Raw genomic sequence first — 12,771 nt, forward strand, 5'->3', positions numbered from 1 at the left:
AACAATGTGTCAGGAAGACACAATTACAGAGATTTGGCAGTGGATGCTTGGTACAATACTGTTTTCTTTGCTTTCAAGTGTTGTCTTTCTAAAGCTCTGCTTTGAATCTACTTGTTTTGATGGTGCAGGCATAGTTTCCATGGATCTCCCATACTTAGTGTATTTCTGGCTTGGTATAGACAAAAAGGACAAAAGATTATTATGGAAAGTTAAGATATTCTTCAGGAAAAATTGTTTTAAATTCTAGATGCAGTTGCTTGGAGACAGAAGCATCATATGGAATATAATTTTACATGTAATTATCTCTTTAATTAGAGATACTGGTGTTTATATGTACTCAATAAATGTCCATTCTAGATGGATCATTTTGCTATTAAAACTATGACCTATGTGTTCAAAGAAGACAACTTGCCACCACAAAGCTGCCTTTTCCAAGCTATGATCCATTTCTCTTGGTTTTCTGGACACCAATAGAGTGTGATGAGATGAAACATTTATGTCTCTAGAGTTGATGCTGTAGTCCCTACTCTGTTAATGATCCCATAGAACAAACTCTGGAAAGGAGTGCAGGAAAACTAAAGTCACAGAGAGAAACTCTTTTCCTTCCTACCTTGAAAATTACTTTTGCAGTGGCATGTTTGTTTGTTTGGTTTTTTTTTTTTTTTTTGTATGTGTGTGTAATCATGCCCTTAATATATATACTTTTCTGCTCTATGTGCATCATAGTTAGTCCTTCTAACACTGTTTTTTTTGGAAATTTCCTTGACATCATTTTTGCAATCTTCTAATCACTTGTTTCTTTTGCCTCTTCTCAATATTTAGTGTATGTTCAGAGTACAGATCATTCTGTCTTGAAGATAAATGAATATACCTGTACATCCATTAATCCTGTATAAATTTATTGATATATGTATATATTAGTTGTATATATGGAATCAGTATCAATTTTTATTTCATGTGTGTTTATTATTGTCTCCCAATTGGCTAGTTCCTCCAATGGGCAGGGTCTGCCATGGAGCTTGGACTATGAAGTGGCTGCTGGGAGCCACTGGCCTGGGAACTAACAGCCAGCCTTGCGCAGCAGCGGCATGACAGAATGGACTGACTCTTGTGGACCTGGGGTGAGATTGCTGGCTCTGGAGGTGTGAGTGAATGTTAGAGGTGACTGTGGGCGTGTTGCAGTCTGATATGGTGGGCTCTGAGCCATGGCGCTGGGCTAGGCACTTGGTACTCATCCTTTGTAAGTTATTAAATGCACATAAAGATATGTTATATGGTTCACTTGATAGCACAGGAGACTCAGAGGAAATTCGGGAGACAATGACATAGTATGCATATGTGTAGGCACATTCACACATCTGTGAGATTGCAAATGCAGGTATGTATAGGTGTGTTTATGAGTGTATGTGTGTGCAGGTGCATATGGAAGCTAATGTATCTTACTGGATCATTGGATGGCTGGATCACTTGAAGTGTTTATTATTTATTCAGGCACAGTTTTTTGCCCAAACTAAATGCCGTCTAGTCTATGTAGCCAACTTGCTTTGGGAATTCCCTGTCTCTCCCTTCCATGTACTAGGATTATAGACAGTTACCATGCTTGCATGGCATTGTACATGAGTTCTCGGAATCTGAAGTCTTGTCTTCATTCTTGCATAGCAAACACTGGATTGTCTAAGGCATTTTCTCTAACCCAGTATTGATCTTCTTATCCATTTTCAAATGGAAGTCTGTTCAGAGGTATCAGTCTAATCAAAACTGTTGTGAGTTTAGACATTCAGAGCTGGAGACACTTTAAGAATTTTCTCAGACATATATTTATGGTAGAATGCTCTAAAACACATTGTGGTGGTTTGAATGAGAATGTCCCTCATAGGCTGGAAGTATTTGGACATTTTGTCACCAGTTGGTGGTGCTGTTTTGGGAGGTCTTAGGAGGTGTGACCATGCTAGAGGAAACACATTTGTGGGGGTGGGATTAGAGAGTTTTTATGCCTTTCTGGACCTCAAGTTGCTCTCTTGCTTACTGTGCCCACTTAAAGATGTGAGAGCTTAGCTTCTGCTCCTCCTCAAGCCACCTCTAACTGCCAAGCTTCCCTGCTATAATGGACTCTTGCCCCTTGGAACCGTAAGTTTAAATAAACTCTTTGTTCTATAAGTTGCTTTGATCAATGTTTCTATCACAGCAACAGAAAAGTAAGAAAGACACACATCATATTTAGCTAGGTAGAAGAGACAGCTTCTGACATAATTTAATATTGTAGGACTGACTGATAAGATCATCGTTTGGTTTTTTTTTGATCGAGTACAAGCCCCAGTTTATTTTCAAACAAAATCAACAGCAATAGCAGTAAGCATTAATTACAGAGATGACACAATGGCACTTCAAAGTCCTGGAGTCACAACTGAAACCCTGAGGAGTAAAACATCCTCCCTCTACATGTCTTTCTACTCTCTTATTAATACTTGAATTTTTTTTCATAATAAGTTGCTGTTTATTGTTTGATATATGAAGAACACAGTGAAAATCAGTAGGAAGATAAATTTCAATTAACATTCATTCATTCTCTTAGCAGTTCTTTGCCGGACCAATTCTGTTTGGCAGACAAGATATCTTTTCATAAATCAAAAAACCAGGGAATCATGTCTCTTATGACTGTTTTCTTCTGTAGGTAAGGATGAGCCTCCCATTAGGAAGGCTGGGAAGGGTGTGGTTTTGTGCCTGCCTACAGATGGGGTGAATCTGGATGGCCGTGAAAGCATAGATGATCATGCCATCGTCCAGTATCAGTGGACGCTGCTGAAGGGTGTTTTAAATATACAGCTGAACACAATAGGTTCATTCCTTGTGAAGGCAAATCCAATAAGAATACCAGGAGATAAAATAGTAAAAATGTTTATTTGCATAAATAAGAACAGGAAGGATAACTCTCAAATCAGTGTCTCTCTGTATACTTCTTTTTCAAAGGAAACTTTTTGGAGGACTGGTCCTTATATGTGTAGATAGGCATGTTTCTCATCAATTTCAGTCCAAGATTGTTTTTCTTCATATACCAAATATTCAAGGACAGCTCACAAGGACAATTTCAGTGTGGAGATCTTAGTATTATCATGTGAAAATTTTACTGTATGTCACCTAGATGTGCTGGATGGCTTTGACTGACTTTTAGCATGTTCTTAATGGATTTCTTTAGAAATTCTTATCTGATACAAACAAAAATTTGAAGAAATTGAAGGGATACTGACCATCAGCATCATATTCCTCACAAGCACATCTATTTAACTAGGTTCCTCTTAAAAAGTAATATTTCCTTTACTTGCTTTTAAGATCACATCAGTCAGTAATAGAATTTTTAGCTCCACTCAAATATAATCTGGACTCAGGACTAGAAGAAAATTCCACTCTGTTTATTCCTTTCATTCTGTACTTTCTTCTATACTAAGGTTCCATGGATTCTTTCTATTTCCCTGATCTTCCTCAAATGGTGTAGCCCAGAAAGCACTTATTCCTCAGTGAGGTACAGGTGAGCTCAGGGTACCCTGCTGCAGAGAGTTAGGTGCAGAGATTTAGTGTGGCAGGAGATTGAAACAGAACAAAAGGAGGTGTGTGGGGCCACAGGGGTGAATGGCAAGGGTGTCCTGCAAGAGCAGATGTGAGACGGGCCATTTACAGACCTGGGGTGAGATTACGGGAACACATGGTGTGGGGAACCGCTAACAGAGACTGTGGGTGGGGCACAGAAGTGATTGGTGGAGGATTTCTTTGTAAGCCACCCCCTCACTCCCTACCATAAAGGAAACCCAAACTAAAAATGATTTATGTTAATCTGTGGGCCTTGTGTGCTTGCTGAGCCTCCCAAGAAGGGAAAAGGGAAGAAAATTTAGCGGGACATATGGTAACAGCCTTTTGCTACTATTTTAGCATGTTTCTGTACTTGATAAATTCTTTTTTATTTTTTTAAAAGAACATTTTGGGGCTGGAGAGATGGCACAGCGGTTAAGAGCACTGACTGCTCTTGCAGAGGACACACATGGTGGCTACGAACCATCCTTTACTGCAGTTCCAGGGGATTCTGAAGCATTCTTCTGACCTCTGAGGCATGGCACTACATTGGTGCACTCACATACATGCAGGCAATACATTCATACACATAAAATAAAAATAATAAAAATTTAAAAAACCTTAAAAAAAAGAAGTTAAAAAAAAAAATGAAGGCATCTCCAGTGCCTTCATTCCTCAAGATATCGTTGTTGTAAATAGTATTCTATCTAGCATGATGGCCAGCCTGTTATCAACTTGATGAGATCTAGTCTTAGCTGATAAATGAGCCTTTGACTGTGGGAGATTATTTTGCTTAGATTAAAAGAAGTATGAGGCAGAGGCAGGTGGATCTTTGTGAGTTTGTGTCCATCCTGGTCTACACAGTGAGTTCCAGTGAGTTCCAGGCCAGCTGGGGCTACAGGGAAACCCTGGCTCAAAAAAACCAAAAAAAAAAAAAAAAAGAAAGAAAGAAATATGAAGATTCATTCACTGCGTGTGGCACTATTTCCTGGGCAGGGATCTTGAACTTGATAAAATAAAATGAGCTGACTATAAACATTCAACACTCTCAACTGTCTGATTATAAATAAAATGTGTCCCGTAGCTTCAAATTTCTGTTGCCTTTATTTCCCCACTTTGATGGGCTGTTCCTTGAACTGTAAGCTAGAATAAACCCTTTGTCCCTTAGATTTCTTATGTTGCTTTTGTCAGATTTGACTCTACTTCTTCCTCCTCCCCTTCTGCCTTTTCCCCCCTCCTCTTCTTCTTTGTATAGCACAGTATCATGAAAATAAACTAAGATATTTAGTTTGGCACTTCCTTTATTTAGTCCTTGAAAAATGTGTTCTTTCTTTCTTGATTCCATGATTTTTGATGGTAAATGCACTATCAATCAATTTCCTCATTTTTCATTTCACCAAATATTGTTTTGTAACAGATTTCAAGATATTTTTAAATTTTGGAATTTTGACTACAATTTTCTGGTACATGGTTATTTGAGTAATTCTTGAATCTATATAGCTTTTTTCATTTTAAATTCAAATAATCTTATGATTATTTTTATTGAATTTTTGTGCATTTCATACAATAGTGAGTCAAGCCGGATGACTCCACACCTTGATATGTACAAAAACACCATTTGCCTAAAATGACTCACAAGGCACAAACTGATAACTTATTCTTAAGTAAAATAGTACGCCAACCTATTAATTTATCACAGTAAATTGAAACTGTAGAAGCACATGGTCATATTACAATCATATCAGAAAAACCAAGTCCAAGAACTTGTTAACCACACCAGACTAAGGATATAATGCAACACCCTCACTTGGACCAAATAATAGAGGGACAGTTAACTCTGTGATACTAATGGCCCCGTTAGTCTGTCATCTGACCAACAGGGGCACAAATCAAGCGACCAACAATCACGGAACTACTGATTATCCAGGGGCTTCAGTAAAACTTAGTTCCTGCTGTTGATACTGCCTGGTCAAATCACCATCCAATTATCTACCTGTTTATGCTTTGTAACCTACCCTCTCTCTATTCCTCCACCCATTAGTTTGCCTGGACCTTGTTCTTGTGTTTTCTTTTACATCCCTCATGGTTTTGCAACTGGCTTCTGCAGCTTAGTTCTACCCAGAGGTTTGGCTCAACTCTAATCCTACAGCCTGACTCTACAACAGCATTTCCCATAGACCTCCAGAAGAATTCATTATTTTGTTCACATAGACTCATTTTGTACTCCTATCAGCCTCCTGAATTAGCTCTAAGTTATACCCCTTTGAAACTCCTTAAATTCTTTTGTCCTTCCTATAACCTATATCATAGTAAGCAATGTAACATATAATGTGTTATTTGAGAGTTAATTCCTGTACTCAAAATCAGAATAAAAGAGTCTGCCTTGGTTCACTATCAAGGAATATTAGGAATATTTAGCAAATTGCTATCAATTGATCTCATGTACCTTGGAAATTTATTGCTGTTCAATATGTTCTGACGTTTTAGAAAGACAAAACTGTGGTGTTATCTATGTTTCTGACAGTGTGATCATGACATCCAAGTTTCACTTATTGAGCCCATCCATCTAATTTGCATTTCAGTTGTACAACTTTCCATTCTAAAATGTACATTTTACTTTTATTTATGTTTATATTTTTTATGTTATTTCTTTATATTTTCCTTTTTCTAAGCATGTTCATTATTATTTTTGAGTACATTTATGATTGTAAGTTGAAACTTTTTGCCAGATAATTTTCAAATTATGTTCATCTTAAAATTTGATGAATTAATTTTATTTTTCCAACTTTTTAAAATCGTTGGGGGTTTGTTGCTATGATAAATAATTTCAAATAAAACTTGAAGATTTTATGTATTATGAAACCATTGAAAAAGATTAACACTAAAGTTTAATATAATTAATTAATTTATGTATATATAGGTGTACCACATGTGTATAGTGCCCTTTTAGTCCAGAAGTGGGCCTTCAGTCCTCTGCAACCAGAGTTGCAGGTCTTTGTTAGCCACCATATGGGTGGTGAGAACTGACCCAGGATTATATGTAAGAATAGTCAGTGCTCTGACCCATTCGACCATCTCTCTAATCCCAAGAGTAACATTTGTTTACAAATGCAGTAGCATATAGGTAATAACAGTCTGTGTAAATACTACCTAGAGTTGACCTAGTTACTCTTTGTCAGTTTTCATTCAATATTTTTAGACATTATTTTTATTTATTATAAACTTTTTTATAATTATTAAAACTTTTGTGATTTTTATACAATTTAATTTGATGCTATGTAGATTCCCCTCCCCCATCCACACCTTCCCTACTGCTCTCCAAATGCAATGTATTCCACTATATATACAATATGGTCTATAGAGTCTGATTCATGCCCCCACATGTCATTCAGCATGGATCCATCCACTGGAGTCTGGTTTACCTGCCAAGAGTCCAATTCCTGTAATAGACCGTCTTTCTCCATTCAAGTTGCCATCAGTTGCCAAAAGTTTCTTAAGTTTGGGTGGATTTCTTACCTACTCCCCCATATTTGTGTTGGAATTTTGTTTGGTTTGAGCTTGCACAGGAATTGTGCATTCTGTCACTAATACTTTGAGTTCATATGTGTAACTGACCAGCTGTCTGAAAAAATCTGTTTCCTTGTGTTTATCCACCCCTCTCTTGTATTCTTTCTGCCCCCTCTTCCACCATAATCCCTGAGCCTTGGAAGGTAGCGGTTTGAAATAAGTGCCCCATTCAGGGATGAATACTCTCAAACTTCTTGTTCTTTGCACATTGGCCAGTTGTGGGTCTCAGTGTTAATCATCATCTGCTCCACTCGAGAGTTGGAGGACATATTCATTGTATATGTGGCACAGCATTCAAAATGAGGCACTTAGGCCTAAATGTCTCACACAAAATTATTCTCTTTCATTGACTAGCTGTGGAACTCCAATTAGTTCACATATGTTACAAAAATAAGCTCCCTTGATGAGTGATGAAAGTTACATTTGTAAATATTATTAGGATGCATATTTAAAATACAGGAAAAAGTACATTGGTCTAGGGATGTGGAAAAAGTAGGATTTTTCCAGGATCTAAAACATCTCTTGTCATGTGTATTTGACTCTGTTTACAGTACCACATGTAAGTCCCCTCTCATTCAGTTGCCCTTAATTCCAATTACACAACTGTTGATTACCTGTGAGATAAAAGTGCCAGTACTGCTCCAATAGCAATACTTAGCTAAACAAGTCATTGTTCTTCATTAGGCTTGCCAGCTAAGTAGAACCAATTATTGCTTTACTCCCTTGGCAGCTTGCTTAGTAGCATCTGATATCATAAGAGATGGTGCTACAGGGAGGAGGCTTCCAGGTCAGTTCCAGCTCAATGGCTCCAAGTCCTATGTTTGAAGTATGGTCTGTCTTCAGTAAGAGCATCTTAATTTAAAATTCTTGGAGGTAATCAAGAGCTGTGGCAGCAGCCTGTGTTATTTTGAGATTGTCTTGGAGTACCCTGACCAACAATTGAGGATACACTTACCTGCCTGGCACTGTGGTTTTTGTTGTATAGTCTTCCACTATACACGCAGAGTCATAAATATTGTATGGTATTTTTCAGTAGGACTTTGAACCAACATATTTCACTCTGGTTTTTATACCATCTAAGTTTTATTTATCTTACCTCTCATTTCCTGTGTATTGCCCTCCCTACTCTCTCTCAAGTTAAACTGCCCCCTTTTCTCCATTTCCCCTTAATAACACGTTTCCTACTATCCCCCTCTCTTGAGCTCTTTCTTTCAAGTTTTAGCCCCATGTTTCTTTCCATTTTCCTGGCTCCTGTGGTTATATCAGGACATACATTCCTCTAAGGATTTGGAACTAAGATCCACAAATGAAATAGAGTGTGCATTCCTTTTTTTTCTGAATCTGTGTTATTTAGTTTAGTATAATAGTTTCTAGTTCTATCAATTAACTTGCAAATTTCATGATATTGTTCCCTTTGCCATTGAATAGAACTCACAGTGTGTAAATGTATTATATTTTGATAATCCATTTATCAGATGAGAGAGATTTATATTGTTTCCATTTCTTAGCTTTTATGATAAAAGAAGCAATAAATATGGGTGTACAAGTATTTCTGTAGAAGGGTGAGTGCTTTCATCATAGGAAAACAGTGATGTAACTAGATCATGTGGTAGATTTATTTTGAGTTTTTTAAGAGTTATTCATAGTGATTTACACAGTAATTTCACCAGTTTACAATCCCATCAACAGTGGATGAAGGTTCCCCTTTTTCCTCATCCATATCAGCATTGGTATTAATTATTCTCTTGATCTTAGTCATTCTGAATGGGATAAGAAGAAATATTAAAGTGGTTTTGGTTTGCATTAATTACTAATGATTTTGAACATTTGTAAAGTGTTTCTTAGGTGTTTTTATTTCTTCTTTTGAGAGCCCTCTGTTCACATCCATTCCCCATTTTAAACTGGTTCATTTGTTTTCTTGAATTACTTATATATTTTGAATATTAACCCTCTGTCATATGTACAGGTATGAAGATTTTCTCCCACTCTCTAGTCTTCCCCTTCACTTGATTGGTTGTTTTCATTGCTGTAAAGAAGACTTTTGGTTTAATGAGGACTTTGGGATGTCTCCTATTTCTATCTTTGTGAATAACTTAAGTATTATATGTTGTAGACCTCCAAAGAAGTTTGAAGGTCTGGTAAAATTCTGCTGTCCATCTATCTGTCCTGACTTTTTCTACTAGGAGGCTTTGTATTACTATTTCAATTTCCTAATATGTTATTGGTCTATGCAAACTAGTGATCTCTTCTTGGTTTAACTTTGGTGGTTTCAAGTTATTTAGAAATTTTCCCATTTCTTTTCGATTTTAAAATGTAACAGTATATGTTTTTAAAGTATTCCCTTTCAAATTCTGGATCTTTTCACTCTGCTGTGATGTTTCCCCCTTTGTCTCTGATTTTGTTGAGCTGGATTTCTCTCTCTCTTTTGGTTAATTGGTAGACTTTGTTTATCTTTTCAAGAACCAACTCTTAGAATAATTGATTCTGTGTATTTTTTCTTTGTTTCTATTTCACTGGTTTCTGCTTTGAGAGTTGCTACTTCTTCTCATCCACTGGGTTTGGGTTTTCTTTTTTTCTTGCCTTTCTAGATCCTTGTGTTGTACCATTAAATTATTTATTTGTTCGCTTTTTCATATTTTAATATAGGCACAAGGAAGTATGTGCTTTCCTTTTAGAGCTGCTTTTTAAAAATCCCAGGTATTTTGTTGCATTTTATTATCATTTTCATTTAGTTCCAGGAACACTTTAGTTCTTTCTTAATTCCTTCTTTGACCCTTTCATCATTCAGGAGTGTTGTTTAATCTCCATGAGGCCATATATGTACTATATCTTCTTTATCTGTTGACTTTAAGCTTATTGTGTTGTGGTCTGAAGGAATGCATGGATTAATTTGTATAATTTTTTGTTTTTGTTAAAGTCAGTTTTGTGCCCCAGTATATGCTCAATTTTAGAGAAACTTCCATGGGTTTCTGATTAGAATGTATATTTTTTGGTGGCGTTTGGGTGAAATATTTGGTAGATGTCTATTAGGTTCATTTGATGCTGATATCATTTGAGACAGATGTTTCTCTGTTTTTTTCCCACTTGATCTGTTTATTGAAGAGAGTGGATTATTGAATTCACCTGGTATTATTGAGTAGGGGTTAATCCGTGTCTTGAAGTTGTATATTATTGCCTTCATAAAACCAGAGTTTAGTGCATATATATTCAAGATTGTAATGACTTCTTGTTCTATTGTTCCCATTATTAGAATGAAGCAACATTCTTTAGTGCTTCTGAAAATTTCATTTCAAAGTGTACTTTGTCAGATATTAGAATCATAATGCCTGCTTGTTTCTTGGTGCCATTTGTTGGAATATTTCTTTCCTTCTATTCACCTATTCCCTACCCTTGAAGTTGAGATGAGTTTCTTGCAGACAACGAAAAGATTGATTTTGTTTGTTATTCTATTTAATTAGCCAGTGCCTTTGGACTGGGGAGTTGATGCCATTGTTAAAGTTATTGAAATACATGTATTGATTACTGTCATTTTGCTTACTGTCTGTGTTTTTTATCCTATTTCTGTTTCTGTAATTATACTTTCATTTGTTTTCTGTAGCCTCTTGGGTATGATCAGTCCTTTTCTCAATGCTTTGTGTTGCTTCAAGTATCTCTGTAGGGTTGGTTTGGTAGACATGAATTCTTCCAACCTATTTGTAGAATGGGAATTATTCTATCCCTTTTGACTTTGATAGATGGTTTTGCTGCATTAATTTTTCAAGGTTGGCATCTATGAGTTTTTTGAACTTGGAATACTTTGCCACACTTTTCTAATTTTCACAGTTTGCACGGAAAAGTCAGCTGTAATTCTGATGGATTTTCATTTTTTATGTGACTTGTAGTTTTTCTCTTGCAGCTTTCAGTATTCTCTCTTTGCTTGTATATTTAGTGTTTTTACTATGATTTTCTATAAGACGCTTCTGTTTTTGTCCTGTATATTTGATGTTCTGTGTGTTTTCTCTATCTGTACGAGTAGATCTTTCCTTAATTTAGGGAAATTTTCTTCTATAATCGTGTTGAAGATCTGGAAAATGCCATTGACTTGAACTGCTGCTTCTTTCATGCCTATGATGGGAAAATTTGCTCTTTTCATGGTATCTCATAATTCTTGCATATTACATTTTTTTAAAAAAATTTCATATTCTGTGTTTGAGCAGTCTAATTCTTTTTTATTTTTTTGGTCTTAATGAGACAGGGTCTCCCTGTAGCCCCAGCCATCCTGTAACTCACTATGTAGACCAGGCTGGCCTTGAAATCACAGAGATCCACCTGCCTCTGCCTCCCTACTGTGGGATTAAAGGCATGTGCCACCACGCCTACTAACCTGGCAGGGGAGACACCATGATCAGGAAGGTGGTTTTTCCAGGACGAGGCTCATCCATTGCACTTGGGCTGTGCTGACCCCTGCCATTTCTCCAAATGTGGGAAACTTGACTGCATAATTCGTGGTAGTGAGGGACTGCATTTGGGCTCTCCCTTGTAAAAGAAAAAAAAAAAAAAAAAAAAGAGCAGTCTAATTCTTAAACTTTATCATGCAGTCTTTATTTTCTATTTCATTCATTCTATTTGTGCCACTTTTTCTTGTCATTTGGGAATTTTCTTATTGAGTTTATCAATTCCTCCATTTCAGCCTGAATTTTTAATTTTCCTCAATGTTTCTCTCTTTTGTGTATTCACTTTTCAAATCATGAATTATCTTTGTAATTTCCCTCATCCTTATATTTATATTTTCCTTAGCCTTAATCAGGAGTTTATTCCTATTCTCTTTGAGTTCTCTGAATTTTTTGTGTGTTCTTTGAATTAACCGAATTCTTTTGTTCTGTTCATGATTTTTCCTTAAATTCTGTGTTCTGGTACTCCTATAGATATTATGGAACACTTTTACAGGATGGGTGGGTTTTGATGTGAACATATTTCTTTTTCATATATATATATAGTTATGGTCTAGGCATTTTGATTGCTTTTGTTGCTTAGATGTCTGATAACAAATTCAGGCCCGCCTTTTTTGAGTTGAATTTTGATTGTTTGCATATTTCTGTAGCTTGTTTACTTCCTCATTCTGTTTGACTAAATAGTTGGTCTGTGCTTCAGGTTCTTTCTTTTGACTTTTTTTTTTTTTTTTAGAAGGACTACATGGATCTAGTCAGGCTATCAAGGACTCTCCAGGACCATGAAGGAGACTTCATCAGGTTGGAGTGAGAGGATCAGTTGGGCTGGTTCTAACTAGCTAAGAACAAAAGTCATGAGCCTTGGAGCTGAACAAATAGGGCTGGTTACAATGCATGGGAATGTTGACCATGAGTGGTGGGTGAAATCTTTGGCAGTTTCAGCAGGAAATGGCCAAGGCTTAAGAAAGGCCACTGGTAACTGGATAGTTTTGAACTTACCAGCTAGCATAGAGGGCATGAGCCTTGGAGTAAAGGAATTGTGGGTGTTCCCAGACCATGGGGATGGCTAATGGAGGACTTGGCTAACTCATGAGTCAGTCAGGCACTGTCTGGCAAACTATGCAGAAAGGGGCCAAACCCCACAGTGACATAATATTTTTAATAACTGTAAATTTTACCTTTTGACATTTTTGATCTTTTCTTTTTTTCATTGTAA

General features: G+C 36.5%; 1 non-coding gene across 1 annotated transcript; it reads left to right on the forward strand.

The window, feature by feature from the left end:
* Positions 1 to 11,483: 11,483 nt before the first annotated feature.
* LOC115072623 lies at positions 11,484 to 11,647 on the forward strand. Its single transcript, XR_003851660.1, has one exon. It is a non-coding gene; the product is annotated as a U1 spliceosomal RNA (small nuclear RNA).
* Positions 11,648 to 12,771: the final 1,124 nt, after the last annotated feature.

Source organism: Nannospalax galili, unplaced genomic scaffold (assembly GCF_000622305.1).
Source record: "Nannospalax galili isolate Female #2095 unplaced genomic scaffold, S.galili_v1.0 scaffold303, whole genome shotgun sequence".
NCBI classification, from domain to species: Eukaryota; Metazoa; Chordata; class Mammalia; order Rodentia; family Spalacidae; genus Nannospalax; species Nannospalax galili.